Source organism: Engystomops pustulosus, chromosome 4 (genome assembly GCF_040894005.1).
Source record: "Engystomops pustulosus chromosome 4, aEngPut4.maternal, whole genome shotgun sequence".
In the NCBI taxonomy this organism is placed as follows: Eukaryota; Metazoa; Chordata; class Amphibia; order Anura; family Leptodactylidae; genus Engystomops; species Engystomops pustulosus.
The window spans coordinates 216,249,851-216,270,829 of NC_092414.1; the positions used below are offsets into that span (position 1 = coordinate 216,249,851).

Sequence of the window (20,979 nt, forward strand, 5' to 3'; positions counted from 1 at the left end):
TTATACTCTCCCGATTCAATGTCATAACCACTGTCTATATACAAATACCCACATTAAAATACAAGGAAACCATTGATCAAAAGAGCTCCTCACCTTCTCGGATTTCCAGGTTTTTAATTTCTACCTATCCATATGTGCAGCAACGATGACAGGGTCACCAGATTATTGTTAAATGACATTACCATCAGGGTCAAGGATTGTAAACCAAGCACACTTACATGCTGGTGTGTGCCCCGACCGCTAGGGTCTGCTCTAATTTTAGCCCTTTTTACAAAAAAAGGCTTTAAAAATTATGCAAATTGCTGTTCATTGAACTCTCTTGTTCATTTACATAATTTTTAAAGCCTATTTAATGTGAAACAAGGGTTTAAGAAGCTAAAAGAAGAGCAGATACTACCAGAGGGGGCACACACCAGCATGTAAGTGTACTTGGTTAACAATCACCGATGCTAGTGGCAGATTTCCTTTAAGAGATGAATGACAACTCCACACAATACTTGCCAACTATCCCCAATGCCTAGCGAGACGACGGAGAAAAGGGGAGGACTTCAGGAGTCTCAGAATTAGAAGGGCCAGGAATTTTTAACTATGCCCCCTTCAACACATTGCTAAACGGAAGGTGCAAGTCTATGGTCTGGGCCAAGGTCTACATAGATAGGAGGATCTGGTCTGGGGGTCTGTAGGAAAAAGATCTGGGGTACGGTGAAAAAGGATGGAGATCTATATGGTGGGAGAAGGTCTGGACAGACTGATCTGGTCGAGGGTCTAAACTGAGGTCTATGTAGATGGGAGGATCTTACGTGGACTTAAGGAATTTTGTGCCTGGAGTCATGTCTACATACACAGGAGGATCTAGTCAGGAGTTCATATAAATAAGTGGCTTGGTGTGAGGATCTTGAACAAGGTCTGTATAAATTTGCTTATCTATGAACGAGACAAGTCTACAAGACTCCGATCCCTTTCCCAGACCATCAATGGTGGTGATGTTCTACAGAAACCAACTCTATGCAACATTCTCTCCTGCAGGCAAACAAAATGGTGAAGAACAATCTGGATTTTACTGCTAGTTGGGATGAAAGTGGTGAGGGCTGAGGGTGATCCATCTAATAATGGAGTGGCGGTTCACTTTAAGACCCATATAGAGCGGTGGGAGCACCATCTGTCAATATTGCATACAAACGACGCAGGACATGGGCCTGTCCCGTGCCTATGGCAAAATATTCTGCTCTGTTCCTGATGCACGCTTTGTTCCCATTCTCTTTGTTCCCGAGTCTTCCTTACGTTCCTTTCTAAAAAAGTTGGCAAGCGTTCACCACAGCTCATAGTAGAGTAACCATACACACAGCCAGGAGCGCTTACGCTGCCGGGTTCCCACAGATACTAAGATGGCAGCCAGAAATAAAGGAAGGCGGGGGAGTAATTGTTTAACACTTTATATGGACTTTCCCATGATCGCAACAAAATCAGATATTCATAGAGACCCTACTTAGCACAGAAATTAAGGGAGGGCTACCAATTTGCATACAGGCCGTCGAACTTGGATATGTGGCCGTTTCAGGCAGTCCTATAGAGACTGAATGGAGAGGCCGTATACATGTTCGATCACCACTTTACTTAAATTGGGGGAAATTGAAGTTTCTCACCAATGGTGAGAAGTGTGGTCTCAGACTTCTATCACCATGTCCTGTGGGCATTTTTTTGATTAGGACAATTCGCTTTTACCTCATGTTTATTGTAATGTGTGAGTAAGCGTGGGGGATAGGATATATACATCTATCACAAGTTCTGCCCCACTTTTTAGATAGGTACATTGACGTCTGTCTTTTACCTCATCACCCAGACATTCTGGACCATAAAATGAAGGGTCATCTGTGGCCATTTTATGGTCAAGAATGTCTGGGCGATGAGGTAAGGAGGGTAATCTCTATACACCTATGAACAATTGCCCTGACAGGAACTTATGAAAGTATTCATGAATATAAGATCAAGGTCCTGGCAGGGTAATTGCTCATGGACAGATGGAGATCACATATCCCTCCTTATGTGGCCATTTTATGGACATGAATCTCAGACTAATGAGATAAAGGACAAGAAAGTGGAGTAGATCTTCTAATAGAAGATAGCCAATATGTTACCCCCCCCCCCACACACACACATTACAAAAACATGAGGTAAAGTAGCCAACCCCTTTAATATATTTCATCACATCAATCAAGAGCCAAGGTAAATCCATCAACCTTACCGTGTCGTCGTAGGCAGTGGGCCAGATTTGATGTCAAAGTGGAGTGTACGATGGACCCTGTGGACAACACAAACAGGATTAGTGGGGGAAAAAATGCAAGCGAAGTGAGTGAGTGTCTGAACAACAGTCCTGACTGATCAATACTGTGCGTGAGGGTCAGCAGTAGAAGACAGGATAAAAAACTGGACATAGAAAAAAAAACACAATATATAGAACGTGTTTTGACTAGTAGTTCTACGACAACGGAAAGCCACAAGGGCCAGTGTCAACAAGATGCTTCCAGACTTTCTCCTGCTAGAAAAATGAGACAAAAGCAGAACATTTTATCAGTTTCAACAAGGTGGACAAATACGGCCACCGACGATTTGAACCTAACAGAAAACAAAAAACTGGCTAAAACTAAAATCTTGGGCCTTAAGGTTCTAAAACGACAAAGACTATCGCAGTATTTGTCCACTTTGTTGAAAAAAAGCGACAAAAAATAAATATCCTGTACACCCCCACCCAAAAATAAATAATCCCAGTTCCCATGATTTCTTTGGGTGTAAATAAAGTTAGTTCAAAAGACTTTAGCAGACATCAGGACACACATAGCGACCAGAGGCCAACTGAACTCTGATTGGATGCCAGAGGGAAACACGAGACAGCTTGGCGGTGCAAGGTCCACATTGTCCTTTTCAATAAACTTTATTCACATGAACAGTCGTTAATATTTCCGCCATTAAAAAAAGGAAAAAAATTGTACCAAAGAGTTTGCAAAGCTGCCCGCAGCCAATATAGCCCATTTCATTTATCACAGTCTACATCAACCTTCAGGAATGTTTTTGACCGTAGATCAGCGACTTCAGCCATTTTGTAGATTTAGCCAATTACCACAAAAACCACAACCTGGCTTTTTCTAGGAAGTTTCAGCTAAAAAACAAAAAAGTTGCAGATGGAACAGCAAAATGTTCTAATGTCTACAGGCAGCTTAACAACTCATAAATATGGCCACCCGGTCCCTCCAGCGAAACCCATTACCCATCAAAGTTAAACCGACCCCTAGCCTCCCTATCCACCCTCCCATGAATCTCCTGAAAACCTTAAATTCTAGACATATTACCTATTGAGGAGCAATTATTAGCCTACAACCAATTTAGTTTTACGTTATCACGTCGAATACTCGTGCCCTTGGGTACGTTTGCTGCACAAGATGGCAGGAGAGGGTAAAGCAGGGGCATGCGCAGGGAGTAGTAATATAAAGTTCTCAGCTCAGATGTTGGTGGCAGGTGCTGCCAGGTCCCAGGAAGAGACCTGCAGATGATCGGGTCTTTTCCTCAGGGCTGGGTTGAGATGCTGTATATGGCATTCGTTGCCCCTTTTCCATAAGGAACCTGTTGAGCGATACTACGTTAAGAGGGAATACCGCATGTGAAAATTCCCAAAGCTCCAACTGTCAAGAAGAGTATTTAATTATTTTTTTTGCTCCTTGTTGGGATCAGAATTTTTTTTTTTTTTTAAATCTCACTTTGAGACTTTGGCCAACACAAAGATGATATCACTTTTCTCATGGGGAATTTATATAGTGGGAAATTAGGCTGCAAGTAGACGGTAACTTGCACCAAAAATTGGGCAAGACACACCAGCACATTACGCAGCATTCTGCTAAGTAGACAATTGAGAATGGACACAGTCGGCCCATTTTACTCAGATTTGCACAAAAAAAAAAATTGTGTTTTTTAATATACATCGCCTGCCATGTCAATAAGATTTTGCAAAACTTTTCTACACAAATGGGGAAGAAAATGCGTAAATTCAACGTGGACTTTTATGTGGATGTTTTGCATGAAACTGACCATCGTGCGAAGAAGAAAAAATTCGATATCCACTCGAAAGTAATGGGGACCATATATCACATGTCAGCGCACAGCACGCCGCCATATGATGGAAGCCCCCACCCACAATGCATCAGGAGGCTCCAGCCATAAGCAGCGACCGTTCAGGCTTGAACAGCCACAAACCACAGCAGGTACAATTGCGCGGTGCGTTCCACTCCGCCGACTGCGCCCCCTTCTTGTCCTGCACCGTGGAGGCTGCGTAAAGGGGGAAATAATTTCAACCCCTGGCAATGGCTATTATTTCAGGGCTTGTAAATTTGATAAAATATCCCCCAATAACTTGGAACTATGAATGACACTTTTTGCGTTGAAGGGAAATTTTTTTTTTTCTTTCCCTTTATGGTTAGGCTGGCTTTTGCACCGACAAGTTTGCCCAGTATTTGGACCAAAATGTCTTGTCCAAATTCACAGAGCAGAATCCTGGTCATCTGAACCAAGCTGCATTCAGTAGTCCAATTCAGGTCTGGTAAGTACACAGATGAATTCTCACAGTTGTGGCGCTCTTACTTGGGCCATAAAAGTAAGTGAAATATAAAATTTGGGATGAAAACCACACAAGTTGGTTTGGATTTCAGAATTTTTTCACAAGGATTTGCAAGAGGATCCACATTGTCCCAAGTTAGCATCAAATCAGCCCATGTAAATGGCGCAATACACTGCCTGAGGAACGAATATTCCAAGGCTCTTGTGTTCCAATCACTGCCCCCTCGTCGGGCTTTGTAAAAAGGCCTTTAGGTTGGTCGTATGACCCAGATGGTTGTTACGAATTGCAAGACATTTTACCAGACAGGCCAAGATTTGTGGGTGACGGAAAAAAGAAAAATCTACCTGTTGTCACAGGGTTTTTTTTTTTATTGCCCCAAACAATGGCACCTCCAGATGATGCCACCGTCGGGACATTGACTGATGATGCCGTCAAGTGCTAAGACAAGACCTTAAAATTTCCTTTATTCTGGTTTTTGTATCATCCGACCACTGTAAGAATATTGTAAATGCACAATAAATTATTACCGTATGTACATATATACCATATATACACATACACTGATATACCAAAAGGAGCATGTCATCTGGATAAATAGATTTTACATTTCACCTTGTCAGTTGGAGCTTGTGAAATTCGGCAATAACATACGAGCGACAATTTACGCATTAGGCGCTAAACCGCCATCTCTTTAAAAAAAAATGCATACGATGCCGTTCGGCGTGTTAACATTTACGTTCGGAAGGAAAACATAAAAATTTATGAGAGCGATACAATACAAAATGGGGAGGGGGAAATACATTATAAAAATACAATATTCCCCATTAGTGGTGGACATAGATAGTCATCCGTTTTACAAGGATGTCACCGTATGCCGCAAGACGCATTCATCAAGAACACCCTGGTGGGATACCCTTTATCCTGTCCACAAGGGTCCGGTCACGGACACCTGTGGCAGCAACACGCCAACGTTTTTTTGTTTACCAGCCAAATCGGAGGCAGCTGGTAGACTGAGGGAGGTGGGGACATAGAAGCAAATGCGACCGACTGCAAGAATACAAGACACCTGTGGGTGTCATCTGTCTACCATGGGAAACAGGCCCAACGTTTGCATATGACAAGTTGGCAAAGGACACTTGGACATCCTAGATTTTAATCCCGATTGTGTGTTTTTGTTTTTTTTTGTTAAATGGTGTATGGTGAAGATTATATTTAGGTATTACAACTTTTAATTATACATCTATATCCTCCAATTATCATGTTTTATAACCGGGCACTATTTTAAATCCGCACACGTAAATTTTACCTCAGAAACACAGGTTACCATTACAATTGTGGAGGGGAGGGAGGGAAATGTCACTGCACAACTATGTTAAAGCTTGTTCCTACATTTATATTTTACAGGACCAGTTTATACTTTTATTCCGAATTTTTTTTCCCCAATTTTTATTCACTAAATAGAATTTGGTCCGCCATTTTGTTAATTGCTCCCAACACTAGTATATGACTGGACTGTTCCAAGTTGGTGCACAGTGGGGGAGAATTCATTAATTCAGTTCATGTAAAAATGGTGCTTTCACCCCTTTCACAACCATAATCCATCTGCTATACTATTAAAGCTAAGTAGAAAATGCAACCAGCATCCCAAAAGTTGTACTCTACTGTGTTATACACTTATGTAGGAGTAGAATAAAACAGTGAAGAAGCCATTTTGTTGTATGAACCAATGATCTTTATGTTACCGGAACGTTCCAACATAATTTACAGGGGAGGAGATGATTTAATAAAGCCAATGGTCACAAAGAAAAATATTACCCAAAACAGACCAATCAGATTACAGCTCTCATCTTGCCATGTACTGAAGTAAAGATGAATCCTGCAAGGTGATTGGTTGCCATATCCAATCCTTCCTTTGGGTATTAAAGGATTTTTACCTCACAGAATTAAGAAGCCTCCATCTTTGTGAAACATGACAAAGGTGAGCACACGGTCCCATTAATATTATGTTGCATTAGGAAAGACAAATAATCAGTGTGTAAATATAAACCAGAAGAGTTCTCTCTCTTTGAGGCTCTGTTCACACCTGAAAGGCAGATTTGACTGGAAAAATATCTTCACAGGCAGTAACAATATTTTCTTCAACAAAATGGACATCCCAAAAGATGGACTGACTCCTTTATAAGTCACCATGGTCCATTAGGCGCCGCCAGAGTCCAGTTTGCTATGGTTCTGGTTTGGATAGGGGGTTTGTGGGATCCGCCATGAATGTGACACAGATGTATAACATTGTCCTTCATAACACGGCCGGCTTTAAAATAAAATAACCATCGATAAAATCCCTTGGTGCTCCGGAGACACAACTCCACAGCTACCTGCCATTTACCAACCACATCACGAAACGGCAGACGGTAAGTCCTCATCTTAATGTTTCCTACACTGTACTTAAGAGTTGCAAATGCAGGTGGCTACTGAAGGACACCCAACTTACAGACAACCCATAGTTACAGACAGACCCCTCTGACCTCTGGTGAAGCTTTCTGAATGCTTCGCTATAGCAATGATCAGCTGTAAGGTGTCTGTAATGAAGCTTTATTGATAATCCTTGGTCCCATTACAGCAAAAAAATGTTTTAACTCCAATTGTCACTGGGGCCAAAAATTTTTTTGTCTGGATCTACAAAGATTAAATGTACAGTTTCGACTTACATACAAATTAAACTTTAGAACAAACCTCCGGACCCTAACTTGTACGTAACTGGGGGACTGCCTGTACATCGAAACACCGCTGTCTACAGTTGTGAATCTGTTCCTATGGGAATAGATAAACTGCTTTGGCTTTAATCCTACATCATGTTGTTATTAGACTTCCTGAAAGTCATGCTTGATTTTAAGGGGGTTGCCTTACAAGGTAGCTAAGAGGCAATGTTTTCCTTATCCCATCCTGGAAAATATATAAGTGCATATTTCCCAATCCTCCATTCATGTATATGCCCCTTTTCAGCTGGGGAACACATGGGTACTGAAATTCTGCCGCAGATCCACCACAGCATTCATGCAGTCGGGTTAGCAATGTAAACATTTTGAGTGAAAAGATAATAAAAATGTACATCCTTGCCTCATGCAAAATGTGTGGGAGGCTGATAACCGGCCCCCAATGGATATCAGTCGCCATTGACACCCGGGCACAGCGAGTTGAGCACTTGCTGTCTCACTGCACTGTGACCTGTGACCTTTGCAATACTACGAGATGGGTACACGCTTCTCTATGGGAACGGGAGGGGTGAGCAGCGGGTGAGAATACGTTTGTGTGCAAGAAGCTTTAGGCTACATTCACACGACCGTTAAGGGACGCACATACGGCCACCAATGCGTGCACGGAGCGATACAGTGCAGAACACGCTTGGCACCGTACTGTTCCGTACACTGGGAAAATATAGGACGTGTCCTATCTTTCCCTGTATCACTGTGCAGTGCGCCATGTATCTCTATGGAAAGGGGAGGAGACAAGCAGCGCTCACCCCTCCTCCTTTCCCATGCACTGACGTTTGCGCTCCGTGCTACGGGACGACAACCACACGTTAGTGTGAATGTAGCCTTAAATTGTGTCGTCTGTATTATTACAAGTGAGAAAAAAAATAATTATACAAGATTCTAACCACTCACTTGACCACACCCAAAAAGCAAATAGACCCCCAAAATAGACAAAAAAAAAGTTGGCCCCTAAAATGGACCCCTTCGGTTCTCTAGTTCTAGACAATTTTACCTCATGACAGACAAGTTTTTCGTCAGAAACGCACAAACATGCTTTGTCGGGTGTAAACGCTCACGACTCTGTGCACCATTACCTAAACTTTTGATTCTACAGGACTAAAAACTTTTATTAGGAAATATTTTAATGGTTTTTAATTCACCAAAAACTCCCATTTTCACGTTCATCTTTGTCTAGTCTCATTTCTCTCTCCGACTATTTATCTTCTCTCGAGTTCTGGACCTTGATCCTTCCCCGCTCCGATCGTACCATCCTACCGATCCGCATACTCTGCCTTATTGGACTGGGAGATGATTTATTGGAGCTGTATACCGGATACGGCTCAAAGACATGTCTATTACTTGTGCTATAAATCTCATTTTCTACCTCCCGACGTTGCATGCGTATTCACAATCTGACTGATGACCGTCCTTATCACACCGGACGTGTCCACAAACGACCTCAAAATGATAATACCTCACAAATATGCAACACACACAAATAACTGTATAAAACCTGTGTATATAACTGTGCAGCCTCATCTCCAGACAACGTGTGCAACACCCCCAGGCATTGCCTATCAAGGGAGTAGTCCGCGGCCCGACGTCAACGGTCACAACGTCTGCCCCAGAGCAGAACAGCATTTACTACAATTACCGGCGGGCGAGACACACCTGCAACATACACATGACTCAACACCGCCTAACCTTGCCACTACACAACAATACACACACAGACTGCTCGTGATGCAACACACCGCAACCTGCCCACTGCCATGATGTAACCAGATCCCACCGGGCACTAGACAGGTGTGAGGGGATGTTTATTACTAATGTGTCCCCTCCCAAGGGACAAGCAACATGTTATGATCATAAAGTGGGCAGAGAAAGAAGATGTAAGCTTATGGGTCGCAGAGGAGAAGATTTATAGGTAGGAGTTGCCCCCCCCCCCTCTTACAGCGTGATACAGACAGAAGGAGCTATGAGCCCGTTTCTCCTCCTCCTCCTGCAGGGTAATATAGACAGAAGGAGGAGCTATGAGTCTGCCACTCCCCCTGCAGGGTTATACAGAAAGAAGGAGGAGCCATGATTCTGCACCCCCCCTCCCCACCTGCAGGGTGATGAAGAAAAGAGGAGGAGCCATGACTGTGCCCCTCCTTCTGCAGGGCGATTGAGAAAGGAGGAGGATGTGCAATGATTGCTCCTCCTCCTACAGGGCGACACAGACAGAAGGATCTATGGTCCATCCTCCTCCTGATGCAGGGTGATACAGACAGAAGGAGGAGCCATGACTCTGCCCCTCCTTCTGCAGGGTGAATGAGAAAGGAGGAGGAGCCATGACTGCCCCTCCTTCTGCAGGGTGAATGAGAAAGGTGGAGGAGCCATGACTGCCCCTCCTTCTGCAGGACAACACAGACAGGAGGAGCAATACTCCACCCTCCTCCTCCTGCAGGGGGATACAGACAGAAGCAGGGGCTATGAGTCCACCACCCTCCTCCTCCTGCAGGGTGTTACACAGCTGTTACTTCTGTCTGTATCACCCTGCAGGAGGCGGGGCAGACTCATTCTGCAGGACAGAGAGCTGTGGTTGATTCTCTGTACAATAGCTGGTGGAGAGAGCGGCTTCTCCTTTGTCCTCCGCTATATAAATGTAGAAGGTAACATTCAGCTCTGGAATTAATCCCTCTATTTTCTGCGCCTGACACGAAAGCAGCAAGTTAAATATTCACCAGATGCAATAGTGACAGCCGCGTGCCGTTTAAAGGGCCAGAGGAGGCTGGATGGTGGCCAGGATGTATGAATGATTTATGAACAGCTGATAGAAGAGAGGGGGGGGGTGGAGGCTGGGAAAGGGGCTGGAGGGGCGGAGACAGAGGGGGGAGGCGAGGACTCCGTGTCAGCTGGGGTAAGGGCGAGGAGACAAAGAAAACCTCTTAGGGAGCGTTGAGAAAGTCTAGCTCCAATCTGTAGGCAGAGGATGCAGATGTTCACATTACACACGCTCTCCTTAGCAATTCATGAAGAGCAGACCCAACACCACACCGACAGTCCCCCATCTGCTGGCAATTTGCCCTACCTCACCCCACCGACTCTCTCGTCCTCGCCCCTACCATGGAATATCCTTACTCCAGCACCGCTTATATTCCCATCTGTGTACCAAAAACCTCTCCTCGAAATCCATCAGTGCCATTCAAAAGGTTATAAGCAGTGACATCACCACCGATGTATAACCAAGAACAGCGGCTCGGTGCAACGCCAACAAACAAGGAGAAGACCGCTACAGCGGTTCGGTGCAATGCCCACAAACAAGGAGAAGACCGCTACAGCGGTTCGGTGCAATGCCCACAAACAAGGAGAAGACCGGTACAGCGGCTCGGTGCAACGCCAACAAACAAGGAGAAGACCGGTGCAGCGGCTCGGTGCGACGCCAACAAACAAGGAGAAGACCGGTGCAGCGGCTCGGTGCGACGCCAACAAACAAGGAGAAGACCGGTGCAGCGGCTCATTGCAACGCCAACAAACAAGGAGAAGACCGGTACAGCGGCTCGGTGCGACGCCAACAAACAAGGAGAAGACCGGTACAGCGGCTCGGTGCGACGCCAACAAACAAGGAGAAGACCGGTGCAGCGGCTCGGTGCGACGCCAACAAACAAGGAGAAGACCGGTGCAGCGGCTCATTGCAACGCCAACAAACAAGGAGAAGACCGGTGCAGCGGCTCGGTGCAACGCCAACAAACAAGGAGAAGACCGGTGCAGCGGCTCGGTGCAACGCCAACAAACAAGGAGAAGACCGGTGCAGCGGCTCATTGCAACGCCAACAAACAAGGAGAAGACCGGTACAGCGGCTCGGTTCAACGCCAACAAACAAGGTGAAGACCGGTGCAGCGGCATGGTGCAACGCCAACAAACAAGGAGAAGACCGGTACATAGCAAAAGTATCTACGAGAAAGTATAACCGGTGCACAAGAAACTGCGGTCTGGTCACACTATCATTCCTGTACACAGAAACAAAGCTCCAGATATACTAAATCACCCATGTACACAGAAACAAAGCGTCAGATGTACTGTATTATCCCTGTACATAGAACCAGAGCTCCAGATATACTAAATCATCCCTATACACTCGTTCCTGTATGCACCTTTTTGAGGATAGTGAAATAAATGAGCGTCAGAGCCGAGAAGAAAAAATATTGGGTTAGGCTTTAAAAAAAAAAAGAAAAAAAGCAGGAAGCCAAACAGGAAGAAGAGAGGGGCATGTGAGGCCTGACAGGAAGAAAGAGCAAAGGAAACCAAGAGAGGAAGAGTGTGGGAAGTCAGAAAAAAGGGAAGCACAATGAAAAAAAGAAGCCAGGAGGAGAATAGGACACAAGAAGAAAGTACAAAGATCACTATAGAAAGTTGGAGGGAAGAAGAGATAAAGAAAAGCTTCATGCCAGAGGCTGCAAGAAGAGGAAAAGTAAGGAATCTGTAAGAAGAGACCAGCAGGGCGGCCAAAAGGAAAGAGGGCGCCGGAAGAGAACAGCCACCATGGAGAGGAAACTGTATAAATAAAGAAAGGTGCTGGATAAGGCTAGCCGGGCAGCTGAAAGGCAAGATAGAGCTGAAGGAGGCCGGCACGGAGAGGAAACTGTATAGATAGGGATGCGGGAAGAGGGAGCAGAGGAGCCAAGCGGGAAGAGGGAGCAGAGGAGCCAAGCGGGAAGAGGGAGCAGAGGAGCCAAGCGGGAAGAGGGAGCAGAGGAGCCAAGCGGGAAGAGGGAGCAGAGGAGCCAAGCGGGAAGAGGGAGCAGAGGAGCCAAGCGGGAAGAGGGAGCAGAGGAGCCAAGCGGGAAGAGGGAGCAGAGGAGCCAAGCGGGAAGAGGGAGCAGAGGAGCCAAGCGGGAAGAGAGGCAGCAGGGGAGTCCAGCAGACAAGTGCAAAAGGGTGCAGAGAAAGGCAACAGTGGCAGAGAAGAGGGTGCAAGGCCAAAACATAAAAAGCCCAAAGATTAAAAAAAATAGCAATTAATGAAAATAGAGGCCAAAAGAGCAAGAGAATGAAGCGCACAGAGGGCCAGAAAACGAGGAGCGCAGGAAGCTGTAAATGAATGTCATGGGAAATGTAATGAGAGAGAGAGTGCAGAGCACAGGAAGCCTGGAGAGCAGAAGGAGGAGGAGGAGGAAGCCATGATGGAGCAGGGAGCCGGATCACAGACCAATACATGGAGGATCATGAAGGACAGAGCAGGGGAAGTAATGGTCAGGGGTTAAAGAAGAGTGCAGGAAGGAAGAGACTGCAGGACATGGAAGAGGAGGAATAAACAGATGTGCGAGGTATAATACAGCAGGCACCGGCTTGGTACATGTTGGACTGTGGCCGACCCAGTTGGGACGGGACGGATCGGGCTCCTTTGCTCTCATCTCCCAATGTCTCTGATGGCGCAGCAGGTGGTTGTCATAGTCTCAGCTACAGACTTGGCGCACTGTTTCCAGGTATCATCTTAACCCTTCCAAGCCCGATCCTGGAGCGCTGATAGTATATGCTAATGAGGCGACCCATGAACCGGAAATCATCCCAAACATCAGCTCCGCCAATGGCCGCCGCCAGAGTTTTACTACTTATTACATAGTCGGCGGCAACGCAACTGGTGAAATACTAATATATTAACCCCTGACGGAGGGGGCAACACCAAATATTAACCCTGTCAGTGCTGGAGTGTAGGAATAACCAGCACTAATCTCGTTATAAATGTGTGCGCTAATCATTAACCCTAAAAGTTACACAACCTCACCCCGGGGATTGTGTGCACTCACTTAACCCCGTGAATGCACAGCTACATCATACGTGAAACACGCAAAGCTACCAACACGCGTCCCGGCGTCCCACAGAACGGATAACAGGTTCCTCCAAGAGACAATGACACGTTACCACGAAAAATACCCAAATCTGATTAGTGCGCTAATCCTTTAATACTACAGCGCACCTTCCCCTTTAAATACCCTGTGCAACCCGGCCCTAAAAATAACCTCAGTACAACCCCCCCCCCCCCCAAATACTGAGCCGAATATCATTGTTTAACCCTTCCTACCACATGACGTATCCAATCTGGAGCTGCTCCGAGGATTAACCCTTCACAGGACATCATCATGTGACAGATCCAGCAATTGTGTATCCCAGCTGTTCAGAAGAGCCGGGGATCCTGACTGTCACCGTAACGCTGCATATTAATCTTTTATAGTAGCACAAGGAGAGTCACTAGCCGGAGTATTAACCCTTCAGGTGCCACAACGAGACAAGGTGCACGGCACCCATTACACTGTAGTAACTCTTCATGCACCAAGACGAGGTGCTCAGCACCCATTACACTGTAGTAACCCTTCATGCACCAAGACGAGGTGCTCAGCACCCATTACACTGTAGTAACCCTTCATGCACCAAGACGAGGTGCTCAGCACCCGTTACACTGTAGTAACCCTTCATGCACCAAGACAAGGTGCTCAGCACCCATTACACTGTAGTAACCCTTCATGCACCAAGACAAGGTGCTCAGCACCCATTACACTGTAGTAACCCTTCATGCACCAAGACGAGGTGCTCAGCACCCGTTACACTGTAGTAACCCTTCATGCACCAAGACGAGGTGCTCAGCACCCGCTACACTGTAGTAACCCTTCATGCACCAAGACGAGGTGCTCAGCACCCGTTACACTGTAGTAACCCTTCATGCACCAAGACGAGGTGCTCAGCACCCGTTACACTGTAGTAACCCTTCATGCACCAAGACAAGGTGCTCAGCACCCGTTACACTGTAGTAACCCTTCATGCACCAAGACAAGGTGCTCAGCACCCATTACACTGTAGTAACCCTTCATGCACCAAGACAAGGTGCTCAGCACCCATTACACTGTAGTAACCCTTCATGCACCAAGACAAGGTGCTCAGCACCCATTACACTGTAGTAACCCTTCATGCACCAAGACAAGGTGCTCAGCACCCGTTACACTGTAGTAACCCTTCATGCACCAAGACAAGGTGCTCAGCACCCATTACACTGTAGTAACCCTTCATGCACCAAGACAAGGTGCTCAGCACCCATTACACTGTAGTAACCCTTCATGCACCAAGACGAGGTGCTCAGCACCCATTACACTGTAGTAACCCTTCATGCACCAAGACGAGGTGCTCAGCACCCATTACACTGTAGTAACCCTTCATGCACCAAGACGAGGTGCTCAGCACCCATTACACTGTGGTAACCCTTCATGCACCAAGACGAGGTGCTCAGCACCCATTACACTGTAGTAACCCTTCATGCACCAAGACGAGGTGCTCAGCACCCATTACACTGTAGTAACCCTTCATGCACCAAGACGAGGTGCTCAGCACCCATTACACTGTAGTAACCCTTCATGCACCAAGACGAGGTGCTCAGCACCCATTACACTGTAGTAACCCTTCATGCACCAAGACGAGGTGCTCAGCACCCATTACACTGTAGTAGCCCTTCATGCACCAAGACGAGGTGCTCAGCACCCATTACACTGTAGTAACCCTTCATGCACCAAGACGAGGTGCTCAGCACCCATTACACTGTAGTAACCCTTCATGCACCAAGACGAGGTGCTCAGCACCCATTACACCGTGTATTAACCATTCATGTGCCAAGATGAGGTGCAAGACACCCATTACAACATTAACCGTTTATGCGCCATTACACTTATTACATTGATAATTGACAGTTAATAGGACAAGAGGAGCAATTTACACTGCACATTAACCCTTCATGCAGTTACCGGTATACCAGCTACACCTGCCACAGTATATAATGGCGCACACAAAGCGGATCATTCCTATAGCAAACTTTTATTCACCAAAGAGTCAGCGATGGGAACTTTTCCGCCAGGCAGTGTACATGCCGCCTGCACCCAGGTATGTACACCTTGCCACAGCATGTAAACATACAAGCCGGCATCTCTTATTATAGTTTCAGCACAAGCTTCGCAAAGAGCAAAGTCACCCGACCTGTCAGACTACATATTAACCCTATCCCGACACTACGAGTGCAGCCGTCGTTATAGGTGAGTGACCTAGAGGACGAAGAAATGACAGCCAGGGGTAACCCAGTGCCCACCGCATGTGCCCGACTGTATACAAGCCACAGCTGTGCAGCTCACCCCCCTCCCCACCAATCCCAGAGTATGCCGAAATCTGCACGTCCACACATACACTGCATGTACCCAGCACCCTGCTCATAGCCATGCATGCCGCCTGCATCCAGGTATGTTCCCGGCACCCTGTTCATAGCCACGCATGCCGCCTGCACCCAGGAATGCGCCCGATGCCCTGCTCATAGCCATGCATGCCACCTGCACCCAGGTATGCGCCCGGTGCCCTGCTCATAGCCATGCATGCCACCTGCACCCAGGTATGCGCCCGGTGCCCTGCTCATAGCCATGCATGCCACCTGCACCCAGGTATGCGCCCGGTGCCCTGCTCATAGCCATGCATGCCACCTGCACCCAGGTATGCGCCCGGTGCCCTGCTCATAGCCATGCATGCCACCTGCACCCAGGTAGGCGCCTGACATCCTGTGCATAGCCATGCATGCCACCTGCACCCAGGTAGGCGCCTGACATCCTGTGCATAGCCATGCATGCCACCTGCACCCACGTAGGTGCCCGGCACCTTTGCTCATAGCCATGCATGCCACCTGCACCCAGGCATGTGCCCGGAAAATCGATCATCGACATGCATGCCACCTGCACCCAGGTATGTGCCAGTATATGCCAGGCAACTTGCTCATAGCCAAGCATGCCACCTGCATGCAGGTATGTGCCCGGCACCCTGCTCATAGCTATGCTTGCCACCTGCACCCAGGTATGTGCCCGGCACCCTGCTCACAGCTATGCTTGCCACCTGCACCCAGGTATGTGCCAGCAACCTGATCATAGCCATGAATAGTAGGTGCCCTGTTCCTCTGCCCTTGCACACTGCAGGGGGTCACCTGCATCCACTTACTACATGCCCCCTCCCCACACTGCACCAAGCCAATGCATGTCACCCTGCCCCAGCACCCTCCATGTCACCCTGCCCCAGCACCCTCCATGTCACCCCTCCCCCCATGTGCACGTACACCACACGCCGGGCTGGGATCTGTAGTGCCAGACATTAACCCCTTCGTCCCTCCTCCCCAGCCCATGCTCCCTCCCGGTCCCTTTAAACGCCGGCATTTAAATCCCCTCTGTCCCTTTAAAGTTGCAGCCGGTCCCCGCCTGTCTGCTCGTACCTGCATGTGTCCTCCTAGAGCCGAGCCTCCATGTCTCCTGCCATCAGCCCGGGTGTACGGAGCCGGACTGTCTCCTCCTCTCCTCTCTTTACTCTCTGTCTCTTTCTCTCTTTTTTCCAGTCTGTATTCAAACAAAGAAATCTACCCTCCCCCTCCCCGAGCCTGAGCCTACCCCTCCCCCTCCGGAACACCAGCCTCGCTCTCACCGCCCCGGACCGCCCCCTCCTGCCGGCACAGCCCCCTCCTCCCCAGCCCGACACCCGGAGCCTGCACCGCCCGCAGCGGGTGTCACAGGGTGAGAGCGAGGAGCCGGCCCCTCCTCCCGCAGGGTGAGATAGAGCGAGAAGCCCGCCCCTCCTCCTGCAGGGTGAGAGAGAGAGAGCGAGGAGCCAGACCCTCCAACTGCAGGGTGAGAAAAAGAGAGCGAGGAGCCCGCCCCTCCTCCCGCAGGGTGAGAGAAAGAGCAAGGTGACAGCCCCTCCTCCTGCAGGGTGAGAGAGAGAGGAGCCCGCCCCTCCTCCCGCAGGGTGAGAGAGAGAGAGCAAGGTGACAGCCCCTCCTCCTGCAGGGTGAGAGAGCGCGAGGAGCCGCCCCTCCAACTGCAGGGTGAGAAAAAGAGAGCGAGGAGCCAGACCCTCCTCCTGCAGGGTGAGAAAGAGAGAGGAGCCCGCCCCTCCTCCTGCAGGGTGAGAGAGAGAGAGGAGCCCGCCCCTCCTGCAGGGTGAGAGAGAGAGAGGAGCCCGCCCCTCCTCCTGCAGGGTGAGAGAGAGAGAGGAGCCCGCCCCTCCTGCAGGGTGAGAGAGAGAGAGGAGCCCGCCCCTCCTCCTGCAGGGTGAGAGAGAGAGAGGAGCCCGCCCCTCCTCCTGCAGGGTGAGAGAGAGAGAGGAGCCCGCCCCTCCTCCTGCAGGGTGAGAGAGAGAGAGGAGCCCGCCCCTCCTGCAGGGTGAGAGAGAGAGAGGAGCCCGCCCCTCCTCCTGCAGGGTGAGAGAGAGAGAGGAGCCCGCCCCTCCTCCTGCAGGGTGAGAGAGAGAGAGGAGCCCGCCCCTCTTCCTGCAGGGTGAGAGAGAGAGAGGAGCCCGCCCCTCCTCCTGCAGGGTGAGAGAGAGAGCAGGGGACCGGCCCCTCCTCCTGCAGGGTGAGAGAGAGAGAGAACAAGGAGCCCGTCCCTCCTCTTGCAGGGTGAGAGAGAGAGCGAGGAGCCCGCCCCTCCTCCTGCAGGGTGAGAGGGAGAGCAGGGGACCGGCCCCTCCTCCTGCAGGGTGAGAGAGAGCAAGGAGCCCGCCCCTCCTCCTGCAGGGTGAGAGAGAGAGAGCAAGGAGCCCGCCCCTCCTCCTGCAGGGTGAGAGAGAGAGCGAGGAGCCCGCCCCTCCTCCTGCAGGGTGAGAGAGAGAGAGCAAGGAGCCCGCCCCTCCTCCTGCAGGGTGAGAGAGAGAGAGGAGCCCGCCCCTCCTGCAGGGTGAGAGAGAGAGAGGAGCCCGCTCCTCCTCCTGCAGGGTGAGAGAGAGAGAGGAGCCCGCCCCTCCTCCTGCAGGGTGAGAGAGAGAGAGGAGCCCGCCCCTCTTCCTGCAGGGTGAGAGAGAGAGAGGAGCCCGCCCCTCCTCCTGCAGGGTGAGAGAGAGAGCAGGGGACCGGCCCCTCCTCCTGCAGGGTGAGAGAGAGAGAACAAGGAGCCCGTCCCTCCTCTTGCAGGGTGAGAGAGAGAGCGAGGAGCCCGCCCCTCCTCCTGCAGGGTGAGAGGGAGAGCAGGGGACCGGCCCCTCCTCCTGCAGGGTGAGAGAGAGCAAGGAGCCCGCCCCTCCTCCTGCAGGGTGAGAGAGAGAGAGCAAGGAGCCCGCCCCTCCTCCTGCAGGGTGAGAGAGAGAGAGCGAGGAGCCCGCCCCTCCTCCTGCAGGGTGAGAGAGAGAGCGAGGAGCCCGCCCCTCCTCCTGCAGGGTGAGAGAGAGAGAGCAAGGAGCCCGCCCCTCCTCCTGCAGGGTGACATTGATATAGAGAAGGATAGGCTCCGCTCCCTGCAGGGTGACACAAACCTAGGGAAGGTGTGGCCCCTCCTCCTGCAGGGTGACATTGATATAGAGAAGGTGTGGCCCCTCCTCCTGCAGGGTGACATTGATAAAGGGGAGGTGTGGCCCCTCCTCCTGCAGAGAGAGAGAGAAGCTAGCCCCTCCTCCTGCAGGGTGACATTGATATAGAGAAGGTGTGGCCCCTCCTCCTGCAGGGTGACATTGATATAGAGAAGGTGTGGCCCCTCCTCCTGTAGGGTGACATTGATATAGAGAAGGTGTGGCCCCTCCTCCTGCAGGGTGACATTGATATAGAGAAGGTGTGGCCCCTCCTCCTGCAGGGTGACATTGATATAGAGAAGGTGTGGCCCCTCCTCCTGCAGGGTGACATTGATATAGAGAAGGTGTGGCCCCTCCTCCTGCAGGGTGACTCCTGTGTGATGTGTTACACGCCTGTATGGGTGGGAGGTGACACCTCGCAGCTGATTACAGAGTTTTCTGTGACAATGTAGCAGCGGCAGGTAGGGGGTGTACACATGGGCGTGCTCGCCCCGGGGCGTATACCCTGTGTTCAGCTGTGTGCAGGTTCTGGCGCTGGGCCCAGTCCCCTCTCTCCTGCTTATTACATAACATCTGGAATGTGTCCTCACCTCACCCCTCGCACCTCCCGCCCTGACCTCCCCTCCTGAGCCGCCAGAGGTGTGAGGGGGGGCGCCAGAGGTGCGAGGGGGGGGGGCGCCAGAGGTGTGCGAGGGGGGGGCGCCAGAGGTGAGAGAGAGAGAGCAAGGAGCCCGCCCCTCCTCCTGCAGGGTGAGAGAGAGAGAGCGAGGAGCCCGCCCCTCCTCCTGCAGGGTGAGAGAGAGCAAGGAGCCCGCCCCTCCTCCTGCAGGGTGACATTGATATAGAGAAGGATAGGCTCCGCTCCCTGCAGGGTGACACAAACCTAGGGAAGGTGTGGCCCCTCCTCCTGCAGGGTGACATTGATATAGAGAAGGTGTGGCCCCTCCTCCTGCAGGGTGACATTGATAAAGGGGAGGTGTGGCCCCTCCTCCTGCAGAGAGAGAGAGAAGCTAGCCCCTCCTCCTGCAGGGTGACATTGATATAGAGAAGGTGTGGCCCCTCCTCCTGTAGGGTGACATTGATATAGAGAAGGTGTGGCCCCTCCTCCTGCAGGGTGACATTGATATAGAGAAGGTGTGGCCCCTCCTCCTGCAGGGTGACTCCTGTGTGATGTGTTACACGCCTGTATGGGTGGGAGGTGACACCTCGCAGCTGATTACAGAGTTTTCTGTGACAATGTAGCAGCGGCAGGTAGGGGGAGTACACATGGGCGTGCTCGCCCCGGGGCGTATACCCTGTGTTCAGCTGTGTGCAGGTTCTGGCGCTGGGCCCAGTCCCCTCTCTCCTGCTTATTACATAACATCTGGAATGTGTCCTCACCTCACCCCTCGCACCTCCCGCCCTGACCTCCCCTCCTGAGCCGCCAGAGGTGCGAGGGGGCGCCAGAGGTGTGCGAGGGGGGGCGCCAGAGGTGTGCGAGGGGGGGCGCCAGAGGTGTGCGAGGGGGGGCGCCAGAGGTGTGCGAGGGGGGGGGGAGGGGCGCCAGAGGTGTGCGAGGGGGGGGGCGCCAGAGGTGTGCGAGGGGGGGGCGCCAGAGGTGTGCGAGGGGGGGGCGCCAGAGGTGTGCGAGGGGGGGGGGGCGCCAGAGGTGTGCGAGGGGGGGGGGCGCCAGAGGTGTGCGAGGGGGGGGCGCCAGAGGTGTGCGAGGGGGGGGGCGCCAGAGGTGTGCGAGGGGGGGGGGGGCGCCAGAGGTGTGCGAGGGGGGGGCGCCAGAGGTGTGCGAGGGGGGGGCGCCAGAGGTGTGCGAGGGGGGGGGGGCGCCAGAGGTGTGCGAGGGGGGGGCAGATGTGTACACTCCTATATACACAACACTGAGGTGTACACTCCCAGATACACAACACTGAGGTGTACACTCCTATATACACAACACTGAGGTGTACACTCCTATATACACAACACTGAGGTGTACACTCCCAGATACACAACACTGAGGTGTACACTCCCAGATACACAACACTGAGGTGTACACTCCTATATACACAACACTGAGGTGTACACTCCTATATACACAACACTGAGGTGTACACTCCCAGATACACAACACTGAGGTGTACACTCCCAGATACACAACACTGAGGTGTACACTCCCAGATACACAACACTGAGGTGTGCACTCCTATATACACAACACTGAGGTGTGCACTCCTATATACACAACACTGAGGTGTACACTCCTATATACACAACACTGAGGTGTACACTCCCATATACACAACACTGAGGTGTACACTCCTATATACACAG

General features: G+C 50.4%; 1 protein-coding gene across 4 annotated transcripts in view; it reads right to left on the bottom strand.

The window, feature by feature from the left end:
* KDM6B (lysine demethylase 6B) overlaps positions 1–20,979 on the bottom strand; it is a 79,519-nt gene that overhangs the window by 18,952 nt on the left and 39,588 nt on the right. For 3 of the 4 annotated variants that reach the window (XM_072149930.1, XM_072149932.1, XM_072149929.1), the window contains one exon: positions 2,243–3,615. The gene's annotated coding sequence lies outside the window, so the exon portion shown is untranslated. Of the gene's footprint in view, positions 1–2,242; positions 3,616–16,615; positions 16,768–20,979 lie in introns of those variants that run through there. The other variant, XM_072149931.1, reaches the window with a different exon arrangement.